This window comes from Cicer arietinum, chromosome 3 (genome assembly GCF_000331145.2).
Source record: "Cicer arietinum cultivar CDC Frontier isolate Library 1 chromosome 3, Cicar.CDCFrontier_v2.0, whole genome shotgun sequence".
Lineage (NCBI taxonomy): Eukaryota > Viridiplantae > Streptophyta > Magnoliopsida > Fabales > Fabaceae > Cicer > Cicer arietinum.
Window position 1 is genome coordinate 6,549,226 of NC_021162.2, and position 13,994 is coordinate 6,563,219.

The following is a 13,994-nucleotide window of genomic DNA, read 5'->3' on the forward strand; positions in this document are numbered from 1 at the left end:
GATTTTTTCTTAGTGTTAAATGTTATCTCAGAATGACCAATCTTGGACCAAGAAGAGTATTTAATGGTTTTTGAACATGGTTTAGAAAACTGAGTTTCAGTTGGTTTTGATAAGCCTTTAGATCGTTCTTCGTTTTTTTCATTAACTGAAGATTGTTCTTGCTTTTTAAGATTTTGAGAAAAAATTGCTTTTGCTGTCAAATGTTCTTCTTTCTTGAAGATCCTTTTGTTCTTGATTTTTTAATCCCTTTTTTTAAAATAGCATGTAAATTCTAAATGTCCAATTTTGTCGCAATATGAACATTTGATTTTGCATTTTCCTTCTTTCATTTAAGGAACAAAAAAAGTTTCATACATTTTGGTTTTTTGAGTTTTATCAAAACCAAGCCCAGCTTTATCAAATATCCCTACTTGGGATCCCATGATTCTCTGAAAAGTCTCAGTAGCTTTAATGAAATTTTTCAAATCATTTTTAAGAGTTTCAACTTCAGCCTTGAGAAGATCGTTCTTCGTTTGAGGTGAAGATTGATCTCGGCTTTCTGTTTTTTCAGTTTCAAGATTTTTGAGTTAGGATTCTTTCAGATTTTGAATGATCTCTTTAAGTTTATCATTCATAGCCTAAATTTTCTCTTTCTCTTATTTTTCCTTGTGAAATTTACTTTAAAAGAACTACATTTTTGAATGAGAAAATTTGAATATTTAGCAAATTATCAAATTATGTTTCCATTTGTTTACATACAAGACATGGTTTAGAATTTGTTACCTCTATATCTTCAATGTTTTCCATCAAGCACATAATTGCTTCTTTAGGTTCATTTGTTTGTTGAATGTTTGGTGAGTTTTGAGATGCTTTTAAGGCTATTACTTTGTCTTTCTTTATAGGTTTATCTTCTAGCAACAGTACTTCATGCGCCCTTAGAGTTCCAATAAGCTCTTCTAAGCCCAGTACTTCTAGATTATTGGCTTGACTTATGGCTGTTACCATTGGTCTCCATATGATTGGAAGACATCTCATGATCTTTCTTACCCTGTCTTGTACTGAATAAGCTTTGCCAAGGGAATGCATTTCGTTCACTATAGTTGTGAATCTTGAGTACATTTCATCGATTGTTTCTCCTTCATTCATTTCAAACAATTTGAACTTTCGAATACCAATGTCAATTCTTGTTTCCTTAACATGACTTGTTCCCTCATGGTGAATTTGCAGTGTGTCCCATACCTTCTTGGCCGTATCACATTCATCTACTCTTTCAATTTCTTCCCTGCTTAAGGCACATGATAAAAATAATTGAGCTTTTGAGTTTAGAAGTACCTTAGATTTTTCATTTGTTGTCCAATATGTTTCTTTCTTTTCAGCTGATGTTGGATCGTTTTGATCTACTCTTGGTATGAAGTCTCCATCTGTGATGATTCTCCACATACCTGTATCTTGTGATTTTAGGAACATTTGCATTTTGCCTTTCCAGAAGTTATAATCTGACCCATCAAAGTATGGTGGTCTGTTTGAAGACCCTCCTTCAGCTATGTATTTAACTTTTGACATTTATCTTCCTGAATCTTTTGCTCTAACACTTTTTGGGTGTTTAAACCTTAGAGACTGGCTCTGATGCCAATTGAAGTAACAATACCAATTATAAGGAAGGGGGTTTGAATTATAATTTCCCCTTTTTAAAAAATCCTACTTAAAACTGAAACTTCAACTCAAGATTGATCTTGGTTATAGCGAAGATTGATCTTGGTTAGTAAAAACAACAATACCAATGTCATCAATATGAAATCTGATTATCACACATAAAGTAAATAGAGATAGAGATAAAGAGATTACACACGCATATATCCTGGTTCACCCAAACACGAGTTACATCCAGTCCTCACAAATGTGAGATTGTCCACTATGTGCTCAAAGGCAAGATTATTCTTGGTTATCACACTATTTTTCACAGATCAATCTTGATCTTTACACAGTTTTTACCCTTCTACCTAGAAAGGATTTTCTCAGTTCTACCTTATTATTTCAGAAAGGATTTTGCGAGTTACCTTTCAAAACATGAAAGGATTTTTACAAAACACTCAAGCTTATGTTAACAAAATAACCTTGAGTTACAAAGTGGTGATTTTGAGAATGTTTAGAATTTGAATATTTTCTCAACTCTTGTTTGAGAAATAGATTTTGTAAATAGAACTCAGTTGATACAGATTCTAACACAACACAAAGATTAAAAACAACAAGCTTTAAGAATGATATCGAGACACTTGAGTATGATTAAATGATTGATGCTTTTCTTGGCACTTTGAGTTGTATTTTGTTCTTTATCCTTAAGTTGTATTTATAAGCTTCAATGGACATTTAGGGCAGCTCATATGTCCGTTGAAATAGGGCTAGCTGTCATTAAGGAGTGGTTGGAAAAAGCCAGTCATAAAGCAAGAGTGTTCATGCTGAATCCAAGAACGTTGTTGACATCCAAGATCGTTCTTCGAATTAGTTGATGATGAGTTGACTTGTACTTGTGGTTATGTCAGTTGTCTGAGTTGAGTGCTTGCTTTTTAGTCACGTGTGCAGGTCTAGAAAAGTACAATCATTAGTGTACTTTATAGCTTGTAGCTTTGTACTTGCATTTGCCTCATTTGAAGAATGATCTTGTTTTGAGCTTTTTATGAAGCATATCTTTGATCCTTCGATTTCTGGAAAAATTATGACTTAGATTGATCCTTGCTTATTCTCTGATGAAGATATGAGATGAATAACTTTCTAGGATCCAGTTTCTAACAGAGAAGCTGATTATTCTTGTTTCTGCCAAAAACGAAGATCGATCTTCGTTTTCCAAAACTACTTCAAGATCAATCTTCGTTTTACTGCTTTTGCTTTCTTTGATTTTAATGGGACCTGCTTTGTAATGTTTGATACCTATCTTGTTTAACACACTCGAATGCACATGTTAAATACCAAAACATTTAGAATCATAATTAATAGTATTTAATTCACCTTTTGTTTAATTATCATCAAAACATTTAAATTGAGATTTTTTCTTAACACTAAGCACTGTAAAATTTAGTTAAGATAATTATTATATCAATAAATAAATATTAAAAAAATGGAAATTTTTTAAATTTTTAGAACACTTAAAAGTTTCGAATATTTGAAATATTCGAAGGTTTTTCTATTTCGAAACTTTCAAAAGATCTGAAAATTTATAGAAATGGCAGCTTTGAAACTTTTGAAAATCTGGAATTTTCTAGTTCGAAAGTTTCGAAAATTCTGGAATTTTGGATTTCAAAACTTTTGAAAGTTTCTAAAAATTTTGTATTTCGAAAATTTCAAAAGGTTTGAAGATTTTGGAAATTTTGAATATTTTTTATTTCAAAAGTTTCAAATTGCTCAAAACTTTCAAAAATGTAGAAAAACTAAAATTCTATTTCAAAACTTTCAAATCTTCGAAAGATACTTACTTTTGGAATTTTGAAGATTTGACATGATGATAATTAACTACTATTTTTTAGGGAACTCAAACTCTTACCACAACGTCAAACTATTGAGATTTCTAATCTCATGCAAATTTTAATAATTTAAAATAAGTATATTGAAAATTAAATAAATAATTTTATCTTATAAATGTTATAATATTTGCAAATATGTGTTTCTACACACACAAATATTATAAATATTATATATATTTATATATATATATAATATATTATTCTGTATTTGTTTATATTATTTATTATTAATTTAGTGCTCTTAAGTATATAATTCTATCACTTACACTTTTAGAAAGAAAAAAAATATTTTATTTCAATTAAGATTTATCCTTCGTATTATAATATCATTAAATATTGAGAAATTAATATTTACCATAATTATTTATTGAAAACAAGTCCCAAATGTTTATATAAAATTAAAACATATTATTTTCAATTTATAGATAAACACATTTACTTAAAATAATTGGAATATTATAATATGTGCATTTAAATTTTCAACTATACCAATGTTGCTTATATTAATAATTAGATGAAGTACATAGCACTATAATTCAAATATTTCAATAATTAATTACATTATTAAAAGAATTGGAGAATGTAAGAAAGAAATGCATATATTAAATAAACTTTTTCTTATTCAATGATGGTTGACAATGGCCATTAATATTATATTAAAATCATAAATTATCTTATTTAATGGTTGAATAAAATGCCTATATATATGTATGTATTTGTGTTTTTCTTAAGATTGTCTCAACATATTTAGAGCTCTTCTTACAAATATTTTTTGAAGGGAGAGAAAATCAAAATGAAGATAGGAATCATTCTCCTAATGGTGGTGGCATTGTTAGCTCTTTTTAACGACAGCTACGGTACATTTAACACAATTTTTTTGTCATTCATATGTATTTTGTAAAGTCTATATATTTTGTTCTTGATTAAACTATCTTAAGAATGAAGAATTGATTTACTAAATTTATATTTATTTTGTCCATAATATGGTAGCAAGCATTGAGGAACTGAATGGCTGTTCTAGAGGAGTTAGCAGGGAAGGACAATGTGCTACTTCACTAAGTTGTGCCCAAGATATCATGCAAACATATGGAAAAAAGCCTATAAATTGTCAATGTCGTGATCTTCCAATTAAAATTCACTTTTGCACATGTACTGTTATTTGTGATTTTTTGGAAGATAAGAAGGTCTTCCATGTACCTCAATTGAATGATCAAACCAAATTATCAAATTGATAATTAGCAATTAATATAATAAGGATTTTATGAAGTCCCCATATACTATTTCTCAATATCTGAGTTGTTATATTTAATTTGGGTCTTGGATTTTATTTTTCATATTCCATTGATTTATATTTTACCTTGTTGTATTAATTCATATATATATATATATGAAAAAATTAACATAATCACGTATGTGATAACATTTTATTTAACTTGGACATATTACTAAAAATGTTTAAATATGTTTTTAGCCTTTGCAATTATAATATTTTTTTATTTTGTTCCTCGTAAGTTTTTTTTTTTGTTTGGTTAACATTCTACAATATAATTTGATTTTAAAATAGTCATTCCATCCAATTTCTGTTACAAAAATTGTAATACCGTTAAAACATAATCATTTTTTAACAAAAAAAAATCAAATATAATTAAATTATAATCTTTTTTAACCTAAAATTAATCTCAAAAGTTTTAGTCTTCTTCCCTAAAAAAAATCTAAATCGCGCATTCTTCCTCATCATAATTCTCATAACTGACACCAACATCTTCATCCATTTAAGATTCATCACTGTATCCAAATTCATCGTTATCATTATCTTTTTTTTCGTCTCATGGTATTTGTTGGAACATGACGAATTCTAGAATTGACTCTTTACCAGAGTTTTTCTTCCTGGCGTGGAAATTAAAGGATTTTAGGGGAGTATATGGAAAAGTCCAAAAGTGAGAGTAAAATTTGGTTGCAGAGGGAGGAAGGGCAAAGAAAAAGGTCCAAGTCCTAGATCTTGTAATGGTAAGAGGTGATGAAAGAATTCGCCGTGGTGATAGGGTTGAACCTTTAATCAAATTGATTCTTCTTTTCTAATTTTTATTTTATTTTATAAATTGTTAAACAACACAAGGAATTCTACAATAGGAAGAATATGACTAAAACAATGAAGAAGAAAGTGCAATTTAGGTTTTTTTAGGGAAGAAAACTGAAATATTTAGATTAGTTTTAGGTGTAAAAAGGTTATAATTTAATTATATTTGAGATTTTTTTTAAATGATTATGTTTTAACAGTATTACAATTTATATAACATAAATTGTATGGAAGAACTATTTTAAAATGAATCTATATTTACAAGGATGTTAAATAAACAAAAAAATTACGAGAACTAAAATAAAATAGAAAGTTATAATTGCATAGACTAAAAATATATTTAAATTTACTAAAAATAATAATCAACAAAACCAAGGAAGAACGCTAATAAAATTTGAAAATATAGAAATTATTTCATAACAAAATAAAAAATAAAATAAAAAAATTGTTAATTTTTCGCTAAAGACTTTGCTGAAAGAGATTAAAACCAACCAACAAAGGGGAGAATAATGGATTTAGTCAAACCTTCATTCCATTGTCAAGATATTTTATTATGGAAAAGGAAAGGTTTTCATTTCTTTATTTATTTTTTTATTTTTCAAATCTTCATTTCCTAGAAGTTGTTTTTAAAATAAATTTGGAAAAGGAGAGTATTTCCATTAAGGTGACATTAATTACAATTTTTTAAGTGTTTTTAAAGATATTTAAACTTTGCACCTTAAAATTCTAAAGGCAAAACTCTTCTTTTGAGAAGTAAAATATTTTGAAGTGTTATAATTATGTACTTATCAACATATTTCAACACCACTTTAATAATTATTGATCATTATTTTTGGCTATTGTTGCCACTACTACCGACTAACACTACCACCATCACCAACCATTGACAATTATTTTTGATCACTGCCACCACAGATCACTTACATTTGACAACTTGCGACCACCACTTTCAAACACCTCACCTCCGACCATTGCTACTGTCAACGACCACCTACTTCCAACGGTCGTAGACCACCACCTCTACCAATGTCGATCATATTCCGACTACTACCTTTCGTCGACCATATCTTTCGACTATTACAACTACCTTCAACGAATGATCATCATTACAATAGCCGTATTTTAACACTACAATTATTATTAAAAGAATTATAATTGTATAATATTTAAATTGTTTATAAATAATTAAAATATAATTATTTTTAATTATTTTTATGTAACAATATTTTTTATATTCAAGAAATTTATAATGAGATGAAGTTAAAAGAGTGATTTAATTAAAAGTAAATGAAAAACTAAAACTCAACCACAAAACTCAAACTAACAATTGAAAACTGAATAGAAAACTCAAAACTTAGGGTCTGTTTGATTTAGTTCTCAAAAACAGTTTTTTAGTTTTTTAAATCAAAAAAATTAAAAATTTGTTTGAATACATAATTTTGTAAAACTGTTTTTAGAAATTATTTTTTATTTTACTCTTTTTAAAATGAAAAAATCAAAACACCTCAAAATATATTTTGCTTTTCAATTTTTACTATTCACTTTTTGTACTTCAAACAAACGATACTAGAAAAGAGGCAAAAAAAAACATGTCATTTTCATTAATGACATTCTTTGTAATTATTATAAAGTCTACTTGTATATTTTTTACAACGATGATTTGTACACCTTAATTGCATTCACATTTCACATATACCTTCAATTATAATTGATACAGGTGCTCTCAAGCGTTGGAATAATAATGGAATTTAGTTAAATTTATTTATTTTTTTCTTTTAAAATCTCATTTGCTATTTAATTATTAAAACAGTTTTGTTTGAAAAAAATTCAAATATTTATTATTATAATTAGCAAGTATACGATTTTTGATAAAATAGGAAAAGTATTGAATCTACAATAGTTGTAATTTATTAGTCAACTAATTTAAAATAAGTTAAATTAAAAAAAGAGTTTAGTTAATGTTAATTAAATTACAAAAAAAAACTTATGTTGTAGTGCATTTACACTGTTTAAACATTTTTTTCTCAATGAATCAATTGTGTACTAGTTGAATTATTATATCTCCAAAAATATTTTTTTTAGAAAGTGCAATTTAGGTTTTTTTAGGGAAGAAAACTGAAATATTTAGATTAGTTTTAGGTGTAAAAAGGTTATAATTTAATTATATTTGAGATTTTTTTTAAATGATTATGTTTTAACAGTATTACAATTTATATAACATAAATTGTATGGAAGAACTATTTTAAAATGAATCTATATTTACAAGGATGTTAAATAAACAAAAAAATTACGAGAACTAAAATAAAATAGAAAGTTATAATTGCATAGACTAAAAATATATTTAAATTTACTAAAAATAATAATCAACAAAACCAAGGAAGAACGCTAATAAAATTTGAAAATATAGAAATTATTTCATAACAAAATAAAAAATAAAATAAAAAAATTGTTAATTTTTCGCTAAAGACTTTGCTGAAAGAGATTAAAACCAACCAACAAAGGGGAGAATAATGGATTTAGTCAAACCTTCATTCCATTGTCAAGATATTTTATTATGGAAAAGGAAAGGTTTTCATTTCTTTATTTATTTTTTTATTTTTCAAATCTTCATTTCCTAGAAGTTGTTTTTAAAATAAATTTGGAAAAGGAGAGTATTTCCATTAAGGTGACATTAATTACAATTTTTTAAGTGTTTTTAAAGATATTTAAACTTTGCACCTTAAAATTCTAAAGGCAAAACTCTTCTTTTGAGAAGTAAAATATTTTGAAGTGTTATAATTATGTACTTATCAACATATTTCAACACCACTTTAATAATTATTGATCATTATTTTTGGCTATTGTTGCCACTACTACCGACTAACACTACCACCATCACCAACCATTGACAATTATTTTTGATCACTGCCACCACAGATCACTTACATTTGACAACTTGCGACCACCACTTTCAAACACCTCACCTCCGACCATTGCTACTGTCAACGACCACCTACTTCCAACGGTCGTAGACCACCACCTCTACCAATGTCGATCATATTCCGACTACTACCTTTCGTCGACCATATCTTTCGACTATTACAACTACCTTCAACGAATGATCATCATTACAATAGCCGTATTTTAACACTACAATTATTATTAAAAGAATTATAATTGTATAATATTTAAATTGTTTATAAATAATTAAAATATAATTATTTTTAATTATTTTTATGTAACAATATTTTTTATATTCAAGAAATTTATAATGAGATGAAGTTAAAAGAGTGATTTAATTAAAAGTAAATGAAAAACTAAAACTCAACCACAAAACTCAAACTAACAATTGAAAACTGAATAGAAAACTCAAAACTTAGGGTCTGTTTGATTTAGTTCTCAAAAACAGTTTTTTAGTTTTTTAAATCAAAAAAATTAAAAATTTGTTTGAATACATAATTTTGTAAAACTGTTTTTAGAAATTATTTTTTATTTTACTCTTTTTAAAATGAAAAAATCAAAACACCTCAAAATATATTTTGCTTTTCAATTTTTACTATTCACTTTTTGTACTTCAAACAAACGATACTAGAAAAGAGGCAAAAAAAAACATGTCATTTTCATTAATGACATTCTTTGTAATTATTATAAAGTCTACTTGTATATTTTTTACAACGATGATTTGTACACCTTAATTGCATTCACATTTCACATATACCTTCAATTATAATTGATACAGGTGCTCTCAAGCGTTGGAATAATAATGGAATTTAGTTAAATTTATTTATTTTTTTCTTTTAAAATCTCATTTGCTATTTAATTATTAAAACAGTTTTGTTTGAAAAAAATTCAAATATTTATTATTATAATTAGCAAGTATACGATTTTTGATAAAATAGGAAAAGTATTGAATCTACAATAGTTGTAATTTATTAGTCAACTAATTTAAAATAAGTTAAATTAAAAAAAGAGTTTAGTTAATGTTAATTAAATTACAAAAAAAAACTTATGTTGTAGTGCATTTACACTGTTTAAACATTTTTTTCTCAATGAATCAATTGTGTACTAGTTGAATTATTATATCTCCAAAAATATTTTTTTTTTACTTTTTATTGTTAAATATAAAAAATAGATTAGATTCAAATTAGCTTTTTTATTCTGATCTTTAAAATTATTTTTTAAAAAAATTAGATTGTCAAACAAATTTTCTCTTTTTCAATAATTTTTTAAAATTGGATAGTCAAACGGATTTTATTTTTATAATCTTTTTAAAAACTCATTATTAAAACTAATTTATAAAATTAAAAACTAAAAAGGAGAAGTGTTTCAAACAGACCCTAAAACTAATTTTAGTTTTTGAAAACCAAAGACCACCATCATAAATAAGATATAAGTTATTGAATATAAAAATACTCTTTATAATAAGTGTAAAATAAATCTAAAATAGTTTTATTTATTTTTAATTGAATTTATAAAAATATAAAATGAAAATCATTTTTTTTTAAATTTATATTAATTAGACTCTTAGGGTTTATTTGGTTCACATCCCAAAAACTCTATTTTAGTATTTTAAAATTTAAAAACTAAAAAACTTATTTGGATTACTTGTTTTTAAAAACTGTTTTGTAAAATTATTTTTAATATTATATTTTTTTAAACTAAAAAAAAAACAGATAAATGATGTTTTATTTTTCATTTTTCAATATTTTTAACTCTAGTCAAAAACCGTATCAAAAGTTGAAGTTATCAAACATATTTTTTTTAAATTTTCTTTTAAAAACAATTCTCTAAAATTTATTATAAAATAAATTTTAAAAATTGAAAAATAAAACACAAACAAACAAATTAATCTCTTTTTTTTTGTATATACATATTATATATAAAAAAGACAGTATAAAGGTGATGCTTTGTCGGTATAAAATTATTTTTGTATCGATAACTATTCATATATTGACCACATAATAAATACAAAATTCAAAAGAAAAATTACAGATTTATTTCATGAATTGGTTCATTATTTGGCACAATATTGATATGAGGCAAATATATATAAATCATTCGTAAGTGCGAGCCCTAATAATTTATCTGGCTTAAAGCATGGTATGAAAAAACCAATTTGAAAATTAAACAATAAAAGAATATAAGAATAAGAATTGAAGTTAAAGAAAAAAAAAAAAAAGAATATAAGAATCAGTTAAATCTTGGAGCATGGTATCTCCTAGTAAGAAAACAAAACAAAACAAAAAAATCTGGAAGTGGAACTGAGCCTCTCTTCGGATCTCTCCTCCGCCTCACACGGCGGAGCCTCTGCTCTACACGCCGCCGAAACTACTCGCCGACAAGGTTTTCATAATTTTTTTTTTTTTTTTTATCTTTAAATCATGAAATATGTTTTCCATGATAAATTCAAATCTAAATTTTACAACGGATCAATTTATTATAGTTTGTTTTATTTGTTCGTTTTACGAATCAAACAGTTTGAAATTTTTTACTTATTTTTCTTCTCTTGAAGTAGAATTGAGGGTTGGTTTTTTATTTTCGTTTTTGCAGATATGATTGAGAACGTAAAATTTGCGGCATATTTGTTCTTTCAGGAGGCTTGAAGCTGGCGAGAATCTTCTCACTTCATTATTCAATTATTACTATTTTTTATATAAGTTAATACATTCTTAGAGATAATCATAGAACTCCTAATTTTAAAAATATATGCGAAGACATTTATAGATTTATAGGTGAGTTTAATGTGTATACACCGACACTTTAATACATGATCCAATGAGTGATTTGGTGGAAGATTCTTCAAAAAAAATTAATTTATACATTTGGAGACTTAAAGAAGTGGAGTGATAAAGAGATTGCAAATTCTACTCCACCCACAACATTAACTTAAACTATATTAACAAACTTACAATTGCAAATGAAAAAAAAAAAAAAAAACTAGTTTACACTTAAAGTGTATCCTATTTTCTATGTTTGTTCAATAAATGCAAAACTTTTGTTTTTGTAATGTGGATCTTTGAATTTTATAAATAAAAAAAATTGTGAGATTAATTTTTAAACACTATCGATCTAAAAATAGTTATTGTCGACAAATCATAACTATTTATTGATTTAACCTTAAAAATAGTTATAGTGGAAGATAAATATTTTCAATAATCTAATGATTATGATTGATTGACAATGTAAAAAAAATTTATATTGACAGTGTATATAAATTAAATTCATTTTTGAAATATTTTCTATTTGAAATGAATTATACACAATAATGGAAGTCTCTCAAGAGTAGTATTTATTAACTTTGATAATACTTTTATTCTCTATTCATTGGTTTAACCTTAAAAGTAGTTATAGAGAAAGATAAATATTTTCAACGATTATATGATTATGTTTGAATTACAATATAAAGAGTTTATATTAATAGTGTATATACTTTAAATTTATTTCTGAAGTATTTTCTATTTGAAATTAATCTATACACAATAGTTGAAGTCTCTAAAGAGTCCTATTTATTAACATTGATAGTTCTTTCTTCTTGGTGTATATTTGTCCTTAACAACACACTTCTTTTCAAAATTTAAATTTTAAAACATGTTTTATCAATTATGTTTCGCTCATAATACATTTTGAATATGTTTCGCTCATAATATTTTTATTAATTATGTAACGCTGATTTTTATGCTCCGTGTAAATTATCAGCCATGTTTTATTAACTCTACAAATTCGTCCATATTTTGGACTCGTTCATTGCGCTTTGTCAACATATCATGGTCGCTGAAAATTCTTTTGATTATTATATCGTATGAAAGAGTCACACTAAAGTAAGGGGTGAGAGACAATTTGAATTCATATTTATAAGGTGAGATGAACGGGAAAATTGTATTTCTCTAATGATTCATTCGAGGCTCGTTACATACAACAATAGCTCTTTAAGGGATTAATTAATTAATATGGAAATATGGAAATTGTGAGATTAAAATGTGGAATAAAAATATTTATAAGGTGTTGATTGATTTAATTTTGTTGAATGTTTGGTATTTGATATTATAGTGATATTCGATGTCAAAAAAAATTTGTGCGTATGTTTGATTAGACGAGTTTATGTGATGCGATAATAAACGATAGATGCATTGTGTGATATAAGTTTATGTAATGTGATAATAAAAGATGGATACAATGTATGATATAAGTTAATGTGATGTGATGATAAAAGATGAATGCATTATATGATATAAGTTTATGTGATGATGTATGATTGATGATAGTGTTGTTATAAATTTATGATAAGAATATTGAAGTAACCCCATAGTTGATGAAATAATGGTGATTTCAACTTGTGCTTAAGGTGATGCTCCTAATGAAGTACCTGATGCCAACGAGGGGAGAAACCAGTTGTTAGGGGTCCTTGAAGTGGAAATTATTTTTTCATCATATATGTCACAACAAGAAAACAAGCATTTTGTGAGGGCTTTTGCCCTCACAAAGGGGTATAATCAGCCACAAATGTGGCTTTTGTGAGGGCTTTTGGCAGCCACAAAGAAGTTGGTCACAAAATTTTGTGAGGGCTTTTGCAGCCATAAAGTGCCAGAAACAGGTTGGCATTTGTGAGGGCTTTTGCAGCAATATCATAAATTTTAATAATGTTTTTTTAAAATCAATAACTTTGATACAAACCTATATAAAATTTTAAATGATGTTTTTTTAAAAATCAAGACTAATAATCAAGACTTATTTATAACAAAAAATAATAATATCATCAATTTTAATAATGTTTTTTTAAATAATAATTATATTAAAACTAATATATTTTAACCGTGGTTTGAAACTTTAATTTATCATATATTAATATGTAAACAACATCATTCCTATTTTTTTAAAAATAAATTTATAAAACTAATCTAAATATAAATATTACTAATCTATATTTTAAAAATAATATATATATTTACTAATCTAAATTTAAAATATATAAAATACTAACTTGATGCCGAGTAGCGTCTGACTTCAAGCTTTCACTCACGTACGATATGCTTGCAAGTCTTCGAAATAATTAACAAGCACTGTAAAAATAAAAATCAATAACATTAATTAGTTATATCAAATTAAAAAATAAAATTATAAAACTACATATATAATATAATTTATACTTACCAAATTTAAATGAAGCTTAAGAGTAATTTTGTGTAGAGAGAAGGAGGAGAGAATGGTTAGAATGAGGTTTTAGAGAGAAGTTGGATGTGAAAAAATGAAGGAGGGGGGGAGAAAAAAATATATAGGGTCACGTTGAGCATTTGTGGCAGCCAAAGCAGCCACAATGCCAACGGTTACATCACGTTTGTGACGGCCTAAGCGGCCACAAACACCAGCTGTATTGGGCCTCCTTTGTGGCGGCCTTTGCAGCCACAAATGCCACTGGTCCCTTCTTTCTTGGCGGCCTTTGCAGCCAC

The 13,994-nt window shown here is 26.2% G+C and overlaps 1 long non-coding RNA gene across 1 annotated transcript; it reads left to right on the plus strand.

Moving 5' to 3' along the window:
• The first annotated feature begins 4,214 nt into the window (after positions 1-4,214).
• LOC105851729 (uncharacterized) lies at positions 4,215-4,784 on the plus strand. The gene is made up of 2 exons (XR_001143457.2): positions 4,215-4,351; positions 4,485-4,784. It is a non-coding gene; the product is annotated as an uncharacterized lncRNA (long non-coding RNA).
• The last annotated feature ends 9,210 nt before the right edge of the window (positions 4,785-13,994 follow it).